We start from the raw sequence: 22,304 nt of genomic DNA on the forward strand, positions 1-22,304 counted from the left end.
AAGGTTATTTGTTAAGTCAAGCCATTACATTCAATCTCTTCAACAAGTCCTTTTACAAGTTCCAATAATTTTTTTTTCCATAATCCGTGAGTTCAGAGATTAGCTCTGCCGTAAAAAACAATTCAATTCTAAAATGCAAGGAGAGATTAACGATAAACGAAACCTGAAAAGCCTAAAAATTGTGATTAAAGACAAAGTTTGAAGCACTTATTCTCGACGTTGATTATTTTGTCCGATTCGGTTTACTGTGCCGACTAGCACAACAAGTTGATATGACCAAACCAAGCAAGCTTTATTTACCTGGAAACGATAGCACGTCTTCGTTGATGTAGCAATGGACAGAATAAGGAGTCAAGTTTAGATGAGTTCTACGAGCGGATGAAACAGGAAAAGTCCTTAGTGACTTTATTGGCTTTATTGGCTTTGAAACAAAGTTACATCTTCGTTCCTTCTTATCGTTACACAGTTTCCCCTTTGAACACAAGCGCAATAGTTCCTGCTCGATGACTTATGAAGGTCAATTTGAGAGGAAAACATCGAGTCTGATTTTTGCATATAGCAGTGATGGTCGGTTTTGTAACTCACGATATTATTTTTTCAAGCATGACTGAGCTGCAAACCTTTAACAAAGTTTTTTAAATCAGACCTACGATTATGAAGACACGATTTTTGATCTGAAGCAAAAGATTTTCCTTTGTTTTAACTAAAAAGTTGTCATAAAGCTGAGGATACACATGATTGAAGTTCAAAAGTCCAATCAATATACTTAGATTCCGTAAACAATAACTCAAATATCAAACGTCGAAGGACGAATCCATTCGTTTGCTCGAAGCAGAAAACACGAGGTATTCTCGGGTGGTTAACTATGAATGGCTATATTGTAGCGTGTGGCCAAAGGTCAGAAGGCCAACTTCAAATAAGCTCATAAATGTAACACGACGGTACCGGTTGATGATCTAACCCCTTTCACATGTGTGCTTTATCCATATCAGAAACAGGAGAGGTTTTCTTTTACAGGTCTAAAACTCCAATAAAATACCGATAATAAATACACGGAAAAGCTTTCGATCGCATAACAATTTCTAGATTTGATGTTTAAAATTTGGTACAACTAATAGACTGTAGTATTTTCCAAACTATAAAATCTGATTTATCATGCTGACAGCTCAGCAAACGGATGATGAAACATTTCAACGTTACAACTTAGTTTATCAACTGTTTTATTCAATCATTCTGTTATTTGAACGGAAATGCCCATTGCAATAAATATTACTTACTGTTTGGTTACTTCGGAATATGTCGCGATGTAATTTAATTGAATACTACTTTCGTTTAGGAGACTAGCAGTTAGGGTAGCGAAACACGCCGTGTGAACAATCAAATTTTGCCTAACTAGCTACTTACAGTTTTAACACTAAACTCACTAACCAATACAATGATAGATTATCCCGAGATGAAATTAAAGGCTTAAGGGAAAAGAGGCCCAATATTTCGATCACTCTAGGTAGTGTGAAAATGATTTTAAGCAATTCCACCGAATTTTTTTGATTTTTTTTTGTATTTTTCGATTTGGGCCAAATTTTGCATAAGCATCATTTATGGCCAAACAAAACAATTTACATCATCAGTTTTCCATTTCAACTTTCTTTTGTCTTACTTTTGAGAAAGCACAAAGAAAAAAATCCCTTGAAAATTTTTCATATATATCCCAGAACGGGTGGGTCCTACGTAAAAAAATTTAGTTCTGTTGTAAAAAAATTTCGTTTCCCTTTTATTTAAAAAAATAACACTTAAAATTCAAATACTTCAAAAAATATATTTTTGATTTTATTCATGTTTGGATATAAACAAGCTAGTGAGAAACAAGTGATAATCAAGTGAAAACAAGTAATTGCTCAGATTTGAAGAATGAAGTACAAAAAGAATAGCTACAGGGAATATGTAAACGTGTTTTCTAACAAGTTTCATAAATTGCCGAAATCTCAAGGAAAGTAATATTGTCCAGTTGAAGTTAGTTGAACTAAGATTTGTTGAAAAAAATGTGCTTAGCAAAAAATTGAAAATTTGCGATTCAGTAGTGAAGAGGAAGATGCTTGTATGGATGTTCAGAGTCAGGAAGCAATACACGCAACAACAGAAACACCAATAGCTTAGGTTTAGCTTAGTTGACCGCCCGTGAGTTTCCCGTGATTGATCAGAAATCAGTTGAAATTGTATATTGAACCAAATGCATGATCATGCTCAACGTGCAACCTAAACTGACTTAGAACATGGACTGATAATAAAGTAGATGGCCACGCCCATGCAGGTTAATATGGGAAAGGAAGGAATGTTAGTTCAACACTTGTTGCCTAGTGACCAAGGAATTCTCTGCGTCATCACAAGTGTCACAGGAAAGGAGTGATGTTAATGGAGCGAGGATATGATCAGAATTTATCTTGGTAGATAATGTGATCTACTTATTACTTATAATATTATCATGTGTCGTGAGATACATAGTGAATTTGTATAGTGACGTGATATACTTATAACAGAATTAAATGTAAAATGTAAAATCATTCTGTTCAAACACTCAAACGAAAAGTTAATGAAAATGGCTACCAAGCCTAGTGAGTTAAATAGGTTTTTAAAGTTAAGAAAGAAAATTGCGGGATTATCGAAAGATATTGCATTTTTGAAAAGGTGCAAGAGCATTGGAATTATTCCGACATGCTGTAAAATACGGGGTAGGAAATCTTTCTCTAATAACATTATGGGTAAAATTCAGGGGGAAATTTTAAAAGAAAATTTAAAAAAGTTGTATAGCACCCAAAGTGTAAAAACCTTGGAATGTTATAATCTCCATTTAAAACTAGCAAAACAATACCCCCATGGTTTCGAAATTTTTCTAGCCAAAGTAAAGTTCGCTGAGCACTGTGAATCAGAACGCAAACGAACTCTACTCAACAAAAAATTTGAAAAATTTACTTTCCCAAAACCGTATGGTCCATCCTCCAAAACCTTCGGTACAGTTTTCAGAAAACTTCCTAGTTAATCGTTCATCACAAAATTTCACACACGAACAAACAAATCTTCTCAACTTGGGGTTAAATTATGCCATTTCTTCCAAAGTTAATCTCGAACAGGTTATTATAGACGTTGAAACAGGTCTAGATAGCTGTAACCTTCCTTTTTCGAAAATAAATGACGCCAGGACTATTGTAGCTGAAGTCATTAAAAATACTCCATTAAGAAATGAACAAACTAAAAATGAAAGAGAGCTAGTTAAACAATTGCGGGAAAAGCCAGTTTTTATGTTAAAGCTGACAAAGGAAACAAAGTTGTTATTATAGATAAGGATGATTATGACAATATAATCATCCAAAAAATTAATGACGGACCATATAGGAAACAAAGATCCGACCCCCTTCCAGAAATTATCAAAAAAATAGATAAAACTCTCATAGAATGTAACCCTAATTTCGATATCAATCTCAGCCGCCTCAAAGTTCCTAACCCTTACCAAAAATCAAAGGATTACCTAAAGTCCATAAACCTGGGAATGAAATAAGGGAAATCATCTCTTCAGTAGGAGCCCCTACCCAAAAAATCTCCAAATGGCTAGTGGAAGAATTCAAAAATATGCCGAAAAAGTTTTTTAGTAGATCCATTCCCAATACACAAGAATTCGCTACTCAACTTCTGAACTCAGGTGAAATCGAAGATGACGAAATAATGGTATCTTTCGATGTAGCCTCCTTATTCCCAAGTGTCCCGGTGAAGGACTCAATCAATCTGTTGGAAGATTGGTTAGTTAAACAAAAGAGTAGTAGGGGAAAGTCTTATAAAGCGCCCCTGCTAGCCAAAATGCCCCCTTTCCTTTTTTAAGCATTGAAGACTTTTCTGAACCAAAGTTTTATCACTAACACTATCTTTTCGTAGGATCTTTCTGCTATGCAAGTTTGGTGGTTGTCGTTTGCAGGAAAGTATGAAAAAACTAAAAATTTCATTTAGCAGCTTTTCGATGTAAGGTTTTGCTTCGACTAAATAGATATTTTATCCGCCATTTCTTTGACATACTGATTATCTCAAAACAGTAACTTCATGGACATTTCAAGAAGCATAATGCATCATTGTTGTGGAATAAAATGTCTTTTGTTGTGTGTCATACCACTGATTTGTTGTGAGACATATTTTACGGCTGCTGGGGCATTATGTCTGAGGCGAGCGAAAAAAACTAAGAATGTGGCCGTTTTGGAAAATGTGTTTATATCAATCAATTCTTATCTTTTCTATTGGAGTCATTGAAAATTATGTTCCTCATCCGCACTGCAATGAAATACTTACATTCTCGAGGAAAATATATCAATACACTTGAAAATATCTCAATGTTTTCTTAAGGGGGGGCATATTATAACACTTTACCCTAGTTTATGGAAATGTAAAGTAAGGTCTTACCTTACTCTAACCCGGTTTTGCATGGATGTAAATTATTTCAAATTCAGAGGGGAATTTTATAAACAATTACAAGGGGCCCCAATGGGTAATCCGCTCTCCCCATTTTTATGCGAATTATTTATGGCAAACCTCGAAGAACTTTTAAATAAACAAGGATTACTACCTAATCGCTGGTGGAGATACGTTGATGATATATTTTGCATCATCAAGCGTAACGATTTGGAAAATTTTTTGGATACAATCAACAATTTACATAAAATTCACCTGCGAGAGGGAGACAAACAACAGTTTACCTTTCTTAGATGTTCTTATTATACGAGAGGCGAAAACTTTATCTTTCGAAATATATAGGAAGCCAACCAATACAGAGCGAGTTATACCTAATATTTCTAACCATTCTCACCAACACAAAATGGCAGCATTTCACCATATGTTTCACAGAATGCTAACATTACCCCTCAGAGATGATGCGGTAGTGAAAGAGAAAAATTTTATCTTCGAAATTGGAAAGCTCAATGGATATCCGGAGCGCTCAATCCAAACAATCCTCGATAAGAAATTAAGATCATTGAAAAAATTATCACTTACAACTTTGACCCCCCCATCAGAAACCTTGAAAAGAATATCGGTAGACTTCAACTCTAACATGGCATATCCACTTAAATCAAAATTAAAACCCTTTGGCTTGGATTTAGTGTTCAGTAGTACTAGCAACCAGTTGAAAACTTTACTAGGATCTACTAAAGATCCTACTGACAAATTGAAAAAATCGGGGGTATACAAAATTTCATGTTCTTATTGTGATAAATTATACATTGGACAAACAAAGAGATCATTGGATATCCGTTTCAAGGAACACATAGCGGAAATAGGGAGAGCATCCAAGGATCTGGAACGGGGTTTATCACACCATTTCAAGTCGAAAGTAGCTGAGCATGCCTTTTCCGAAAACCATGATTTCACTACAAATGACATAAAAATTTTAAGACAAATTTCCAACCCATGGAAATTAGATTCGGCAGAAAGTCTGGAAATTTTCAAACATAATTCCACTTCTTTACTAAACAGAGACCAAGGAAATAGGTCTTCCTGGCTCTTTAAGTTACTACCTACACACAGGGGACAGACAAACATAGAAAACACGTAATCTCTCCCTACCCTAAACAAATTAGATAATTTTTTCGAGGTGTTTATACCTGTTGAAGGAATCTACCTACTTCCGTTTCATATAAAAGGAACAACATTGCAGCATTCTTTCAATAACTAAACAAAACTATCACACTGAAGAAGAATATAAATTGTATTCGAAATGTGCATATGTGATGTGACGTTTATTATACAAGATTTATAGTGTCGTGAGATACATAGTGAATTTGTATAGTGACGTGATATACTTATAACAGAATTAAATGGCAATATTTAAAAAAAATATCCTTGTATTATCATGTGTTTATTGCTCTGGATAGCCGGCTACCGAGAATTCGTTGCAATTTTATCTCGTTTTGTATCAATGTGTGCTCCCTACCAGAATACTAAATTTCTTCCGAAACTCGTAAAATTTCAGACAGCCGGCTGCCGGGAGGTTCGGTATCAATTCAAATATCTAATCCATTGTGTTCAGTTTTTTTTTTCAATAGACAGCCGTAAGATCCCGAGACTAACAATGGAAACAACATTTTTTTGCAAAATTTTTTTATTCATCAACATAATCACCTTTTAGGGTGATACAATGGTTCTAACGTTTTTCCAATTTTTCAATACCATGTTTATAAAAAAATGTATCTTTCGCTTCAAAATAAGCTCCAGTTTCAGGGATGACCTCCTCATTTGAGCCAAATCTTTTTCCCTGGAGCATTTTTTTAAGATCAGCAAAGAGCCAGTAGTCACTGGGGCTAAATCTGGCGAGTATGGGGGGTGGGGAAGCAGATCAAAGCCCAATTCGTTCATTTTCGACATTGTTTTCATCGACTTGTGGCAGGGTGCATTGTCTTGATAAAAAGGATTTTTTTCTCTGCAAGTGCGGTCGTTTTTTTTGCGATTTCCTCCTTCAAACGCACTAGTAAGTCAATATAATAATCACTGTTGAGCGATTTACCTTTTTCGAGGTAGTCAATGAAAATCACGCCATGCGTATCCCAAAAAACTGACGCCATGACTTTGCTAGCTAACTGCTGCGTTTTCGGACGCTTCGGATGGCTTTCGCCAGCTGTGCGCCACTCAGATGACTGCCGCTTCGACTCTGGAGTGTAGTGATGTATCCATGTTTCGTCCATGGTCACGTAACGACGCAAGAAATCTTTTTTGTTGCGAGTAAATAGCGATTAACTGCTTTCTGAATCATCGACTCGTTGCTGTTTCTGTTCCATCGAAAGCAATCGCGGCACCCACTTGGAAAGGATAGTAAATACACTTCCGTATGATATCTGTGTCATCTCAGCAATCTCACGGAGCTTCACTTTACGATCTTTCATTATAATTTTTGTCACTTCACTCACATTTTCCGGTGTAACGGCTTCCACAGGTCTACCCGAGCGCTCCGCGTCATTTGTGTCGGTACGACCACGTTTAAACTCGGCGAACCACCGACAAATCGTTGCTTTTGATGGAAAAAAGTCCGGATAACATTTTTCAATCCATTGTTTCGCTTGCACGGTGTTTTTACCCATTAAAAAACAATGTTTTATCAAAACACGAAACTCGGTTTTTCCATTTTTTAAACAAACTACAAAACGACTTTACTCCAACCTCGATAACTCAGCTGTTTCTGGTCGGATCGACTTAAAATGTTGACCCGTTTCAAGCAAAGGTTAGTACTCTAGAAAGACGTGGTTACTGGTTTACTACGAGCGCCATCTCTGCTTTAGTCTCTAGACTTATTGATCCATGTGTTACTATCACTTGATCATCATCAATCGAACAACAACGTCTTACGCGATCTAAACTACATCCGTTCTAGTTAAGCAAGGTCGCAAAAACAAATATCTGCTCGGTTATAAACTAAACGTTCCCCGAATAATCGACGGAGTTTAGTCTAGCCCGATTTTTAGTAAGAAGAAATATAAAAAGATTGTAAATGAGAAAAAATATATCTCTAAGGAACGATTCGACCAGTATCCTGCTTCTGCTTATCGCATTACTGTAAGCAACGCGAGATGACACACCACTACTGAAAATATAAAATAAAATAAACACTAGCGGATGGGTTTGCTGTAGGCCAATTTTAGATCTTCAATTTTAGAATTTTCACACATTCTATATGAATATGATAACATAAATTTGATAACACCGACAATGATATGCAGGTGGCGCTTCGATCGGTTGATGTCATTTAATTTTTGGCGGTAAATTCGCATCATTGACATCGTTTAATTTTGAGCGGTGCATTTACAGACTTCGCCACTGGAATATTTTTCATTTTCGCGAATCTGCAATGTTTAATAATATCCAGCCAACGACTGGCACCATTAAAGAAAGTGACAAGCGATTATAAATACACTCTCTCTCACTCAGTGCTTGAGCGCAAAATAGGTATAAAGCGAGAAGACAAATGTTTGATGGACAGAGAAGATGTTTGGATGTATGGTATCGGTCGAGTGACGGCCAGGATGTAGACCATTTTCGATGTACGTTCTACCATGTCTGACTGGCGTTTTAGAGTGTCTATAACAAGTTTCAGAGTGGCGAAATGGTAGCGCGTATGCACGAAATGCATAAGAACGCAGGTTCGAGTCCTGTGTCTGAGCGTATATTTTTCCAATAAATCATCTTTTCTGCTAGTTTTTCATTCGTTTGACTTCTCCAATATATGTTTCCGCTCAGTCATTGCAAAAACTGAACTTAGTTATGGCGGCTTTACGTCAAACCAACTAAAATTAATATGTCGTGCATAGATTCAGCCTAATTGGAAAGAAGTTTATTAGAAGGAATTGATGAAAAATGCATTGTTAAAATTTTTTTTGAACAATAGGGCACAACTGCCATATAGAAACGTTCATAAAACAGAATGAAGAGTTTGTTTCCTGTTTTATTCAAAAGTAAAAAAACGATACCACAGGATTTAATTAAAAGAGAGCAGTCTACTCTTTCGAAAAATACCAAAAATGCACAAGAACGTCTTGCTTCCTAATGCAGACGGTTTTTTCTGTATCCTTAAGTGTTTTGCTTCTCTGCACTTCCGTTGGAAAGCAGCGATTCAGTGAGAAAAGCAAAGTAAATGCTTTGACTTCCAGAACTTGGATGAAGGGTTCGTTTTGGTAGTTCGGGTGATTTTGTTTCATTTCCAGTTGGTTGATTTACTCCAATGCACTTTTTCAATCACACAATTAAACCCCGTTTAGAATTAACCAGAATTGTAGAAGTAACAAGAGCACAAAATTTATTCACCCCTATTCTGTATTTCGATCGAATCGGATTGTTCCGATGGAATACGAAATTTTACATTCTGCATCTCGATCGAGTTCCAGTTTTCCATACAAAATTATCACTCGATCAGATTGCAGAATGCAAATTTTCACATTCGTTCGAAATAATCCAATGCGATCGAAATTCACACATACACACACACAGGACACACACACACATATGTCATATACCTAAAGTTTGAGCGAACTCTGTACCTATTTTTTACATTTATAAAAAAAGGTAAAACAGTAGCATTAACTTAACGTCTACCTTGCGGTTTATGTTGAGCCGTCAAGTCGCGCTGGCAGTTCAACATAAACTGCTACGCACTGTCACAGACGAAACGTAAAAGCAGTCAAAGACGAAACGTAAAATCAAACATAAAAACCTGTTTTAATCCACCTAGTGGTGTAATGATGCCTTTCTCATATCAATCATACTACATACATAATACTGTGGTATTCTTCAAAATAATTTTCTTTGATTCTAAAAAGAATAACCGAAATCGGTTTCTTTGACCGTCTACTGATAAAAACTATCAATTGGAGAAGATTTGAGGTTGATTTAGAAAACTTTTTACGGTTTTGCGCCCTTTTCAGTGATGATATAAAATTATTAACACAGTTTACCCTATATTTCCGGATCCGGATGAAATTCAGAAATTACGTATGAGACTACAGGACCTTTCATTTGAACCTAAGATTTTGAAAATTGGTCACGCCATCTATGAGAAAAGTTGGAGCACATATTTTCATTTTTTGCACATTTTACCCCATAACTCCGGAACCGGAAGTCGGATCCAAGTAATACTCAGGAATTTTGTATGGGACCACAAGACCTTTCATTAGAATCTAAGTTTGTGAAAATCGATTCAGCCATCTTTGAGAAAAGTTAGTGCACTTATTTTCACAATTTTTTGCACATTTTACCCCATAATTCCGGAACCGGAAGTCGGATCTAAATAATATTCAGGAATTTTCGAAAAAGTTTGTGGAAATCGGTTCAGCCATCTCCGAGAAAAGTAAGTGCAAAAAAACACATACGCACATACACACACATACACACACAGACATTTTGCGTACTCGACGAATCAAGTAGAATGGTATATGACACTCGGCTCTCCGGGCTTCGGTTCAAAAGTCGGTTTTCACAGTGATTGCATAACATTTCTATATGAGAAAGGCAAAAAAAGTATTCATGATATTCAAAAATTTACAAACATGTAACTTCTTTGAATATTATTTCTCCATTCAAAAATTTGCTAGTATTTTATCTTGGACTTCAGCTACAGTCCTTATACAACATATATATATATATATATATATATATATATATATATATATATATATATATATATATATATATATATATATATATATATATATATATATATATATATATATATATATATATATATATATATATATATATATATATATATATATATATATAATTTACAAATGCAAATTGTCTCTTTTTATCATAAAGAATGCATAGGTAAAATTTGAGCTCTATCAATAAATATTTGGAAAAGTCGACATTCGATTTGGAATTGCTCTTCTGTTTTACAGAATTGAAAAGCATCGAATAGTACATGTTGTTTAATGTTTGTGAAAAAAATTATCGTTTTGTAACAATTTACGATGAGAACAATATTCCGAAAACTAATGAATCGATTAATTCCACATTTTCAGATGGTGTTTCTTATTGTTATAGCTAGTTTGTGAGCAGAGGAAAGCGAAAATGATTTGCCATTTTTACTCAAATAGAATAAATATACATTATATTATATTTAACCTAAGTTTGTCAAAATCGGTTCAGCCATCTCCGAGAAAACCTAGTGAGATTTTTTGACACATACACAAATAAACAGACATTGGTCAGTTCGATTAAATGAGTCGAAAATTATATGACATTTGGCACTCCATGCCAATTTTTACTAGTCGTTTTTTCATGTGATTGCATACCTTTCTATATTAGAAAAGCAAAATCGTAAAATCAGCCCAAATTAACCAAATATGAGTAATCATTGCGTCATACCTAGTCACATCTAAGCCGCTCAGTAGAGTTAGTCCCAGTCTCGGCAATTTGTATTTTATAATCAACTTGTTCGCTAGATTATTCGTAACACAAACGGGTAGAAACTACAATGTTCCACATTTCTCTGGGCCACAGATCCTGACTGGGTGGGTGTTTTTCCTAAACGGAACACGCGTCTAGCAATTCAACCCACCAGATTTCAAGCGAAAAACTAGGTTCGGTAAACCTCGAAAGTTTCACATTAGAGAGCTGATGGAAAAAAAAAAGTTTTTTTTTCCACAGGGGTATTCCCCATGCTCCAAGTTTTAGCACCGTCCGTGGAAGCGCTACCGATATTCAACATTCCATTCGTAGGTGATAACTTTCTTTCTGTGTGGGAGTAGATGCTTATCATAAAAGAGACTGTGGGGGTCGTATGAGCAATTCTAAAATATCTATTTCACAATCAGGCCAAGAGTATAGAATAGTTCAAATATGTTTAAAATTAGTGTTGCTTATTTTTCAATCTATCGACGAAAAGTGAAAACCGAAATCTTCGCTTTTGACTTCTGCGAACAGCCCTGAATACGGCAATTGGAGCGCCCTTCTAACAACCTATTTCCTTGTGCATAAGGAGGGAAAATATAATGGAGCTAGGACTGAGTTCGTGATAATTACATAATTAAATGATAGCTCATGAGGCGGTTGTAGGTTGCTTCCTAAATCAAGAAATAAAAACAGACGTTAATTAGTCAGTGAAAAGGGCGATAACTACGGTTCACAACCACTCCTGCCAGCCTCGCAATGGAGTGGTTTCGAGACAGTCGCAAGTAATTGATAGATAGCTTACACTAAACTTTCTAACAAGCTATGCCTCGGTATTTACGTTATACACGCTTCGGGATGCACCCGTCCAGGTTATCTAATTGTTACAGGTGCATTCAGTGCTGATTTATGTTCAAGGTGGTACGTGTTTGGCCTAAAAAGAAATATGTTCACGTACGCCCAGCAACCTCACGACCACACGAAATGCAACTATCAGGATAGTTTTCAAAACATTACAGTAACCTTCACCGTATGTTGTTAGAAGTTGAACTATTGCTATTTGGTATTTACAGAAATAGATGCTCAACAACAACGACGTTCAAAGGTTCTTTGACATCAAAAAAATGTTTAAGCATGAAAAATGCACGAAGTTGACGTCCATTGCTTGGAACATTAACAATAGTTTCCAGTATAAGATTTTATAACTAAATTTGAACCAAAAAAAAACATAACTTTTCATTTTCTGGCAAGACGAATGGAAACTTTTCGTACGAATCATCGTAGAAGAAAAAGTGGTATGAGCTTCAAGAGAATCTGTCAAACCAACTTTCATAGGTTTAGATAAATTGCATCCCGTCGAGCACAGCACGAGATGCAATGGGGTAGAACAGCTTTCTCCTCACTTTAAGCGATTACTGAGAGAATGATTACGAAAAACGATAGTCGGAAAAGGTGCATCTGATCAGTAGAGAACGGGTTATTTTTTATGTGGAACACATCTTAGTTTTCTATATAGGGGTGCAAATTAGAAACTGAAGGGAAAATACGCATTGAATTTGGTCAGGTTTTGGACACTTACAGTTCAGTCAATTTTGTATCAATCATTAATATTATTTTACCATTTAATTGAAAATATTTCTAAGTTTCGATTTGAATGTATCATGCCACGTATTTTAAAATATATATGATTGAAATTAATAGCGAGCAGTGATCCTATTTTGTAAGCTAAAATCTAAGACATCATGCTGGCTTAATGGATTTCCCTTACTGAGACGATGGTTTTGTAGGAGTAAGTGATCTATCAGCTTGGAAGCATAACTCAGATTGGTCAATTGAAGCAAAAGCGAAGCTGTAGGGAAGCACTCAAATCTATAAATAGCAAACGTTTCAGTATCACGTGTAACATGTCAAAGGAAGGTGGGTGTTATGTATTTGACACACATGTGATATCGGAATCACTGTACGCCATGAAATCACATGTCTGTCACGCTGAATCACGGTGGTATCACGCGAGCATCATGATACAATGGTGATTGCCGTACTACGGTCATTTATCGTTGTACTGTGCAAAACCATATCTGTTTACTGCTACCAGCGCCATTGGTAAGCGATGGTGAACTCACGAAACAATATTTCCTTCTTCTGAGTATCAAATAATAAACAATAATAATGATGCCTTTCTCATATCCATCATACTATCATATATAATACTCTGGCATTCTACAAAATAATTCTTCGTTTCTTAAAAGGGTAACCGAAATCGGTTTGTTTGGCCGTCTACTGATAAGAATTATCAATTCTAGAAGATTGGAGGTCGATTTAGAAAACTGTTTACGGTTTTCACCCTTTTCAGTGATAGTAAAAAACTTTTAATCAACTTTACCCTATATTTTCGGATCCGTAAGTCGGATCCGGATGAAATTCAGAAATTACGTATGGGATTATAGGATCTTTCAGTTGAACCTAAGCTTGTGAAAATCGGTCATGCCATCTATGAGAAAAGCTAGAAAACATATTTTCATTTTTTTTGCACATTTTACCCCATAACTCCGGAACGAAAAGTCAGATCTAAATGAAATTCTGGAATTTTATATGGGATCTAAAGAGCTTTCATTTGAATCTAAGTTTGTGAAAATCGGTTCAGCCATCTCCGAAAAAAGTTGGTGCACTTATTTTCACAATTTTTTGCACATTTTACCCCATTATTCCGGAACCGGAAGTCGGAACTCAATAATCTTCAGGAATTTTGTATGGGACCACATGACCTTTCATTTGAATCAAAGTTTGTGAAAATCGGCTCAGCCATCACTGAGAAAAGTTAGTGCGAAAAAACGTTACATACACACAGACATTTTGCGCACTCGACGAACTGATTCGAATGGTATATGACACTTGGCCGGACCTCAGCACAAAAGTTGATTTTCACAGTGATTGCATAACCTTTCTATATGAGAAAGGTAAAAAATTCTATGTAAAAATCTAAACTAGCAGCATAAAACTTATATACTTTATCAACATTGTAGCATGTTTTCAAAAGGCAGTCAAACCACGAAAAGTTCATAAATTTGGTGAAGTTTTGAAATACAAATATATTCATATTTGTACATAAAATCAGAACTATTGAGTAATTGTTTTCTATTCAATAACAAGTAGTTTTATTGTTGAAATGGATTCAAAAACATAATGATTCATATTATAAATGCACATGTGGTAATAATAAACGATAAATATCCAATACATCAATAAACCAATTGTTTAATCACAACTTTAAACTCCTAAAAATCCTAATAAACCCATTATGAGTTAATATTCCAGCCTAGTAGACCATTTTTAATGAGATTTATGAAGCAAACTGAATCATCAAACCTATGTCAAATCTATTTCGGAATCAAATTCAAGAAGGTTTCAAAATAAAGCTTTATGATAAACATAATCAGCTTCGTTGCCAGAAAATAGTGCAAATGTTTAGTTCTAAAAGCCTTTCGTATTTCCTACACTTTTTATTTTTATTCGATGTCAGTGAATGTTACAGTAGAAATTAAAAGTTATGGACATCAAATTTTCCCTAATGCTTATTACATTTCAACAATGAAGAAAAAAAATCTGTATCCAAGAACAAACGTGTCATAAATGTACCTTAACACTCCAAATACCAAGCCTCAAAAAAAGTTGGAACGGTAACTTTGAGCTGTCATAGCTCAGCTGTTTTTCAACAAATCGCAATGAATTTTACACCCTTGAATTTTGTGAAGTTCGTAGACTGATTCCAAAACTTTGTAGCAGACGATTGGTAAAGGAAAACCAATGAAAATTTGATTTTTCCCGTTCCAAGGTTTTTTCACGCGCCCAATATGCCCTATCTGCTTTCCAATTTTCTTTCCATTGGCATAATCGTCGCATAGATAATATTGAATACTTCAACTTAACCGAGTCATAACTTTGTTGTTAGTCAACCGATCTTCAAAATTTGTTCACCATTGGAAAGGTACTACTTCCAGAAATAAAATGCACTGAAAAAAAACTAAAAATAGGGTTGTCTACCCAAAGTTATAATGAAAACTGTAGATAGATGACCTAAGAAAAGATGAGACTTTTTACAATGATCGTAAATATCTCGAAATTCAAAGCGATGACCTATATATTTTTATACATCATTCGATTGCTAGTGATACCAGCTACAATTTTCACACAACTACCATTCCTGCACAATCAAAAGAAAACATTAAACAATCGATGAATTTATAAATATATATGAATTTTTCATTTTTTTCCCATGTTTGTATATAACTCAAAAATTAAAGCGATGACATGTACATTTTTTTGATTCAAAATATTGGAATTATTACCAGAAACAATGTATTGATGATAAAAATTATACATCCGTTCAAAGAATCTCAAGAAATTTGGTACAATTTATTGGGAAAATTTAGCAAAAAAAAACAAATCAAAACTTTTATGACATATATCTTTTTTTTATTTTAGTTGGAAATTTATTATGAACAAAATTTACAAAAAAACTGAAACTTGGATTTCACTGAAAATCTTAAAACTTTTGGTAAATATACCTAAACTCTAAAAATAATTATGTTTTAGTATTGGACAAAAGATCTAAACAATTTGTATGCACAACCCAAACAGAATTGATAACTACTAAAATTAGGTTTTTTTGTTTTAGGTTTTCCGTAAAATCTCAAAAAATCGGTAGAAGATCGGAAATTTAAAAATTTCTGATATATATTGCGTTCCAAATCAAAGTGAAAATATTGGAATCCGTTTTGATTTCATCTGTTTCAAAGAGTCGTAGAATTTGTTTCTATTAATAAAATAAATTTTGTGACAACACGAAAATTTTAAATTATTTCAATGGCTTTGTACAATAAGAAATAAAACGTAAAATTATATGAATTTCATATACACACCCATGGCAAAAGAACCCAACTGCAATTTAAAAAAAAATATTGCTTTGTTTTGCAAGCATTTAAGATCAAAAACATATATCTTAAATTTTCCGCTATCCTAAACAACATCAATTATAATCGATAGAATATTAAAATTTGAATATCACAAACTTAGAATTATTTCGGAATGTAGATATTTTTCAATGATGAATGTATGAACATAATCTAAAAAAATTTTTAAAAATATCTCCTCCGCCCTTTTTTATAAACATGCTTGAAAATATTTACTGTCAAATACAAGAAACGGATTTTTTTTCGTTTGCCTCAATGTTAGATATAGCAATTTAAAAATAACCTGTTTTTGAACTAGTTTTGCTCATAACTTCGGTTCAGAAAATGCTACCTGAATACGCCAGTCATTAAAAAATTGGTTTTAACAAACTCTAAAAGATGTTCAAAGATACCTATACGAAAAGAGATAAATATGAATGCTAGAGCAAAAAATCTGATTTTTTGAGGAACACCCTAAGTTGCTCTTTAAAAATAGCTGTGACACTAAAACCGTCCCAGATACTACTATGGTGTCCTTAGCAAAGCTGCTCGATATAAGCTTATCTACAATTTTGCCGAAAAATGCAGTCCTCTATCTCAATACATCCGGAAAATAAGTTTTGGATCACCTTAATAATAAGAGCCACCCTAATACCATGTACATCGACATATGGCTTATCTTCACTGATCATTTGTTTAGTCCCCCTATATTGTGGATCCGTACCACTGTGCAATGCAATTTAACTCGGAAATTTTAAAATTTCTTTTACCCATTTTTTGAGATTCTACGGCAAACCTACAACAAAATCAGAATTTTAGTAGTTATCAATTGCGTTTGGGTTGTGCATAGAAATTGTTTAGATCATTTGTTCAATACAAAAATATAACTATTTTAAGAATTTTAGGTTATTTCCTAAAATTTTTAAAATTTTCGGTGAAATCCAAGTTTCCGTTTTTTTGTAAATTTTGTTTATAATAAATTTCCAAATAAAATTAAAAAAAATATATGTCATAAAATTTTAAAGTTTTTTGTTTCAATTATAGAGGCTTTAACATTAATGTCATTCGCCTCTTCGGGACAGAAAAACTTTCTGACCCTATGTGCGGGGTTGGGAATCGAACCCAGGCGGGCGGCGTGAAAGGCATCGACTTACCCATCACGCTATACCCGTCCCCTGGCTTTAAAAGTCTTGATTTCATGTTGTTTGGTAAAATTTTCCCAATAATACAAATTCTCTGTGTTTGTACCAAATTCCATCAATACATTGTTTCCGGTAATGATTCCAATATTCTGAATCAAAAAAATGTACATGTCATCGCTTTAATTTTTGAGTTATGAACAAACATGTGAAAAAAAAGAAAAATTCATATATATTTATAAATTCATCGATTTTTTAAAGTTTTCTTTTGATTGTGCTGGAATGGTAGTTGAGCGAAAATTGTAGCTGGTATTACTAGCAATCGAATGATGTGTAAAAATATATAGGTCATCGCTTTGAATTTCGAAATATTTACGATCTTTGTAAAAAGTCTCACCTTTTCTTAGGTCATCTATCTACAGTTTTCATTATAACTTTGGGTAGACAACCCTATTTTTCGTATTACCTTTCCAATGGTGAACAAATTTTGAAGATCGGTTGACTAACAACAAAGTTATGACTCGGTAAAGTTGAAGTTCTTAATATCCGATTCGCGATGCAGGTGCCGCATGAATGCAGATAGGGCACATTTTGAGCTTGAAAAAAACTTGGAACGGGAAAAATCAGATTTTTATTAGTTTTTCCTAAAAGATCGTCAATAATGATATACTTAAAATAATCTACAAACTTCACAAAATTCGATGGTGTAAAATTTATCGCAATTGGTCAAGTAACAACTGAGCTATGATAGCTCAAAGTTACCGTTCCAACTTTTTTTGAGGCTTAGTGCTTCGCGTAACTTTTTTAGGCTTGGTATTAGGAGTGTTAAAACCATAAAATTTGATATGAGTGAAACTGTCATCCAATGAACACTTACACACAACACTAGTTTAATAATTTAATCAGTTGCTAGGAATACACTTCAAACCGCAAAAATTTTTGGTTTCTATTATCGATCATCGGAACTGGGAAATCAAGCTAAGACAGAAATGATTGTACGGAAATCACATGTCAGCGGTGACAACATGCCACAAAGCGTTATAAAACGATTCGAAGCTTTGATTGGTATACAAGTGTCATGCTAGTTTGAACGAAATGCTTTGTTATTGTCATCTCATGATAAATTTTAAGTGTTTAAGATTAATTTCTAATTTAAATAAGATTAACTCGATTAATTATTTAATAATCGGAAACTTCAATTGGTATGCTTTGATCGTGTGTCATGAAATTCCACGTTATGCGAATTCCATGTTGCGTCGTTTTCGCCTGAAAAATTTGTCACTACCCCAGGGTGAATTTTGAGCGCTTAAGATTAATTTCTAATTTATATAAGATGAACTCGATTCATAATGAGAAAAGTTTATCGCTTCAACCAAAATCGCAGAATGGCAAAGAAACTTAACGCTAAAAAAAATAACTGCGTGTATACAAAACTTGAACACAATTTGGCGAAGAGAAGCTTAAATATCGAAATCCATATTGAATGTATGGACAAAGCTATAATTGCATACATTTGGGATGTTGATATAATTTCGTCGGCAACAAAACAAATACAAATCAAACCAAACAGAGCCTATATTCTGGCTGCTCGTGTTCGTTGTTGATTCCCAATAAAGATAAACCTGAGCAGACTCTCGTACAATTGCGGATTCAAAAGTGCATTGTTTGATTGAAAATGTATTGCATTGTTTGATTGATGTCGAACATTAGAAATTTTGATTGTGTTGTTCCACATAAATAGCTCGAACAACCTCATGGGGCTGATCCTTATTGTTTTTAATTTGTATATATGTCTTATTATTAAACCAGCGAGTTGAGCAAATCTTGGTTATTTTCTTGTAATATCGGTTAAGGACATCTCAAAAAACTACTTGTTATTTCACCTAGTGGTGGGATACTGCTTTCTCTTGTCATATTTATTTCTTGTTGTTGATCTATGTTTTGGTCCAAATTTAGCCAGAGCCAACAATTTTCAAAATGATCAAAAGGGAAAATATTCACCCGTACTCGACCCGCACACTTGCACGACTGAAAGTAAAAATCCTTATCCGAACCGACCCTGATCACTTAAAATCAAAATTTTGAAAATCGCGTCTGAAACATTACGCAAGTGATTTCCAGACAAAAAGACGGGAGGGTTATGACAGAGACATAACTGGATCACGTGAATACGAATAAAACTGATGTACCGAATGTTGATAATCGCACGTAATAGTTGATTGATTGTGTGAATTTTTCAATTTTTGAATGCGTCGCTTGCATAATTGTAACGGTTTAATTACAGAGAGCACTAGGGGTTGTGTAGGGGACAAGACCGATAAAATAAAAGCGATTTGAAAGAATATCCACAAACCTGTAATATAAATTATTGATATCCACTCGTCAAGTGTGGTGTCGGTGTATTCAAAATTCTTTCAAAAATTCGTGATAAATGATATACTCAACTAGATACTTTGAGTGAATATCTTACAATCCAGTGGTAATTCCATATAAAAAGAATATAGAATATTATTCTGTCCTTATATAAAATGTTCAATAGTTGGAATCAGCTAGATGAAGTTTTGTCGTCCTGCCAATGGTTTTGATCTGTAACAAAGAATTAACAATTTCACAATAGGCGCGAAAATCAATTATAAGAGCATTTTGGTTAAAAATTGAATGACTAAATTGACCATCTTAAACAATATGCACAAAAGTATCTTCCTAATATTAGTCAATTCAAAATACTCATTCATACTCATTCATACTCGTTCAAAAACTGAAAATATTTCGTATTTCTATGTGTCGATTTTGCACGTTACTCCGCTTTGTTCGATGATTGCTTCAATTCATGCGGTTGAACTTTTACGAGCCATAGTTTGGCACTGAATTTCATCTTAATGCTCGTTCATACCTAACATTTTAGAAAACTTTAATTTTAAGTTAGTTGTAGTTATCTCATGCTACTGAAAATTTGATCATAAATTGTTGACCATATACCTGATGATATGGGGAAAAATTATGTTGCTGCATTAAATACAACAAGATATATTCGCGATTAAGTTCTACCCGTTCTTGTACAGGGTAAATTTTGAAACGGCGCCCCATAGTAAAGTAAATTGTATTCACGACAAAAAATATCGATCAGAAAACTCACTGAAAAAAGTTTACTACTGATTTTTGGCAAACGCGATTTCCACTAAATCTGATCTCACATGGCAAAAATCAGTTGTGAAAAGTTTACTAGCGAACATTCTCCTTGATGATCTTTAAAAAAAATACAAGAATCAGCCCAATGGGGTTGTTTGAGCAATTAATGTGGATGTATTCCTCGCGTAAAAAAACATCTCAGTGTATTAAGAACCAACATCAAACACGCGAATCCAGACTCTGTTTGCCTTGATCCGTGTTTGTCTTGAAATTACATCAATAGCCCAAATATATCCAATCATATCTACGTGCATACTATTATTTTTAGGTACATTACTGCTTGTAATACTAACATAAGTACACCAAATGAAAAAGATAACTTGGCGTATGTTCCTGCCATTTGTTGACTAATATGTACATTGGAAGAAATTGACATCTTAGAAAAACCAGGTGTGACATCAGAATTGTTTTGTTGAAGTTTAGGTTGAATTGGAATTATCTAAAATAACGAGCATTTTAACTTTCTTGTCCACAGGATATTGTCTATTAATGGATCTATGATATCCATCACAATTAGAGCATTGATATATATCTGTGGGTTCGTTCTTTGGGCAGAATGCGAATTACTAAAATTCAAACAGCATTTTATTCATTATGTTCCCACCGAACTTGTACGTGAAATATGAAACGTGTTATTTGATAATATTTTAAATTCTATGCGTAATTACTTTATGTAATTTATGCTAACGTATAGTTACTTTCTATTTACATAATTGCTTTAGTAAAGTATAATAGTGTATTAGATTAAGTTCATTGATGATTTCAGAGCCTGACTTAACAATGCCATTCACTCTTTTTTCAGAAGTATTTTTTTCGAAGGAGTAAAACCAAGCAGTTCTTTCAATTCAACGCAACTTGAAAATACCAAAAAAATACTGCAAGTGCGTTTGTGATCTTCCAATTCATCCACCAAGACATTGTAGCCTTCGTCCGATTTGATATAAGGCTCAGAAAAAATCTCGTAAATGTAAATATTTGAGTGTCAAAAATGATAAATTTTTATAGCTGACCCATGTTTTTATGCATTCTGATACATTTTTGAGTACTAAAACAAGTTTACACGTGTGCTTGAAATGCTGAGTATGCTTAGCACATTTTTAAATCATTTCTGTAAAGTTATGTCATTTTACGAAGTATGTTCTTATGAATTACGTCAGGTGTAAGTTTAAATCACCTGTAAATTTTATAATATTTTCATTTATTGGAAATTTAGCTTGCTTGAATTTTATTTATTTCTTCCCTTTTAGTAAAAGGTTTGAAATATATTACATTAAAATATACGGAAGATTATCATAATGGCGGTCATAATTATGTTCTTATAACTAATGATTCTCAATTAAAGTTGTGGTTGTGGGGACTACAAACCAACAAAATCGCAATAAAACAACTTTTAAGTAATCGTGAAACGGGTTTTTGTTTATTATTTTTGAAAAATCACTTTTCTCCTGACACTTGGAGGTGCCGTAATTTTGACGTAGCACTACACAGATAAAAATATTTTACGAATTTACATCTATTATCATGCAAATATTTGAAGCAGGCAATAAAACATAGAGTTCCTTTACAATTCTCTACGTTTCAATATAATTTAATGATAAAACTAAGCGTTAATTGGAAAATACCGTTTTAATAATTGAAAATTCAATGCAATCCAATTCAGTTTTGCATCGACGATGGTTTTCAATCAAACTTTCGATTCAAGTGATGTCTATTCCATATTTCTATTAATTTACATGTCGTGTAAATTTAATTATTTCGTTCTGTGTATACCTTTTTTTTATATAGGGATGCGAATTCAGAATACGGGAACAAAATTCGCATTCAAAAGTGGTTTGCTTGGAAATAATTTCGCGCATCGATTCGAGTAGATAAAACTATATATTAAAGATATAATTGATGATTGAAACTCTAATTAGTAACAAACAATATCTAATTTTATCTGTTTGTCAAGCCCTTATCATGGTTTCTTCTAACAGAAATGACAGTGTTGTATACATTAGGTCAAGATTTTCAAAAGGTTTACGCACTTCAATATGTGCGTCACATCTAAGAAAATCACACGCACAAAACAAGAATCAGTTACGAACCCCGATTTTCACTCTGTTCGGTTCGTTCATGGAGTGGT

General features: G+C 33.9%; 1 protein-coding gene across 2 annotated transcripts in view; it reads left to right on the plus strand.

Annotated features, from left to right (window-relative positions):
• The window catches only part of LOC131438269 (uncharacterized), a 68,469-nt gene that overhangs the window by 19,026 nt on the left and 27,139 nt on the right, over positions 1–22,304 (plus strand). The window lies entirely within an intron of this gene.

Source organism: Malaya genurostris, chromosome 3 (genome assembly GCF_030247185.1).
Source record: "Malaya genurostris strain Urasoe2022 chromosome 3, Malgen_1.1, whole genome shotgun sequence".
Taxonomy (NCBI): domain Eukaryota; kingdom Metazoa; phylum Arthropoda; class Insecta; order Diptera; family Culicidae; genus Malaya; species Malaya genurostris.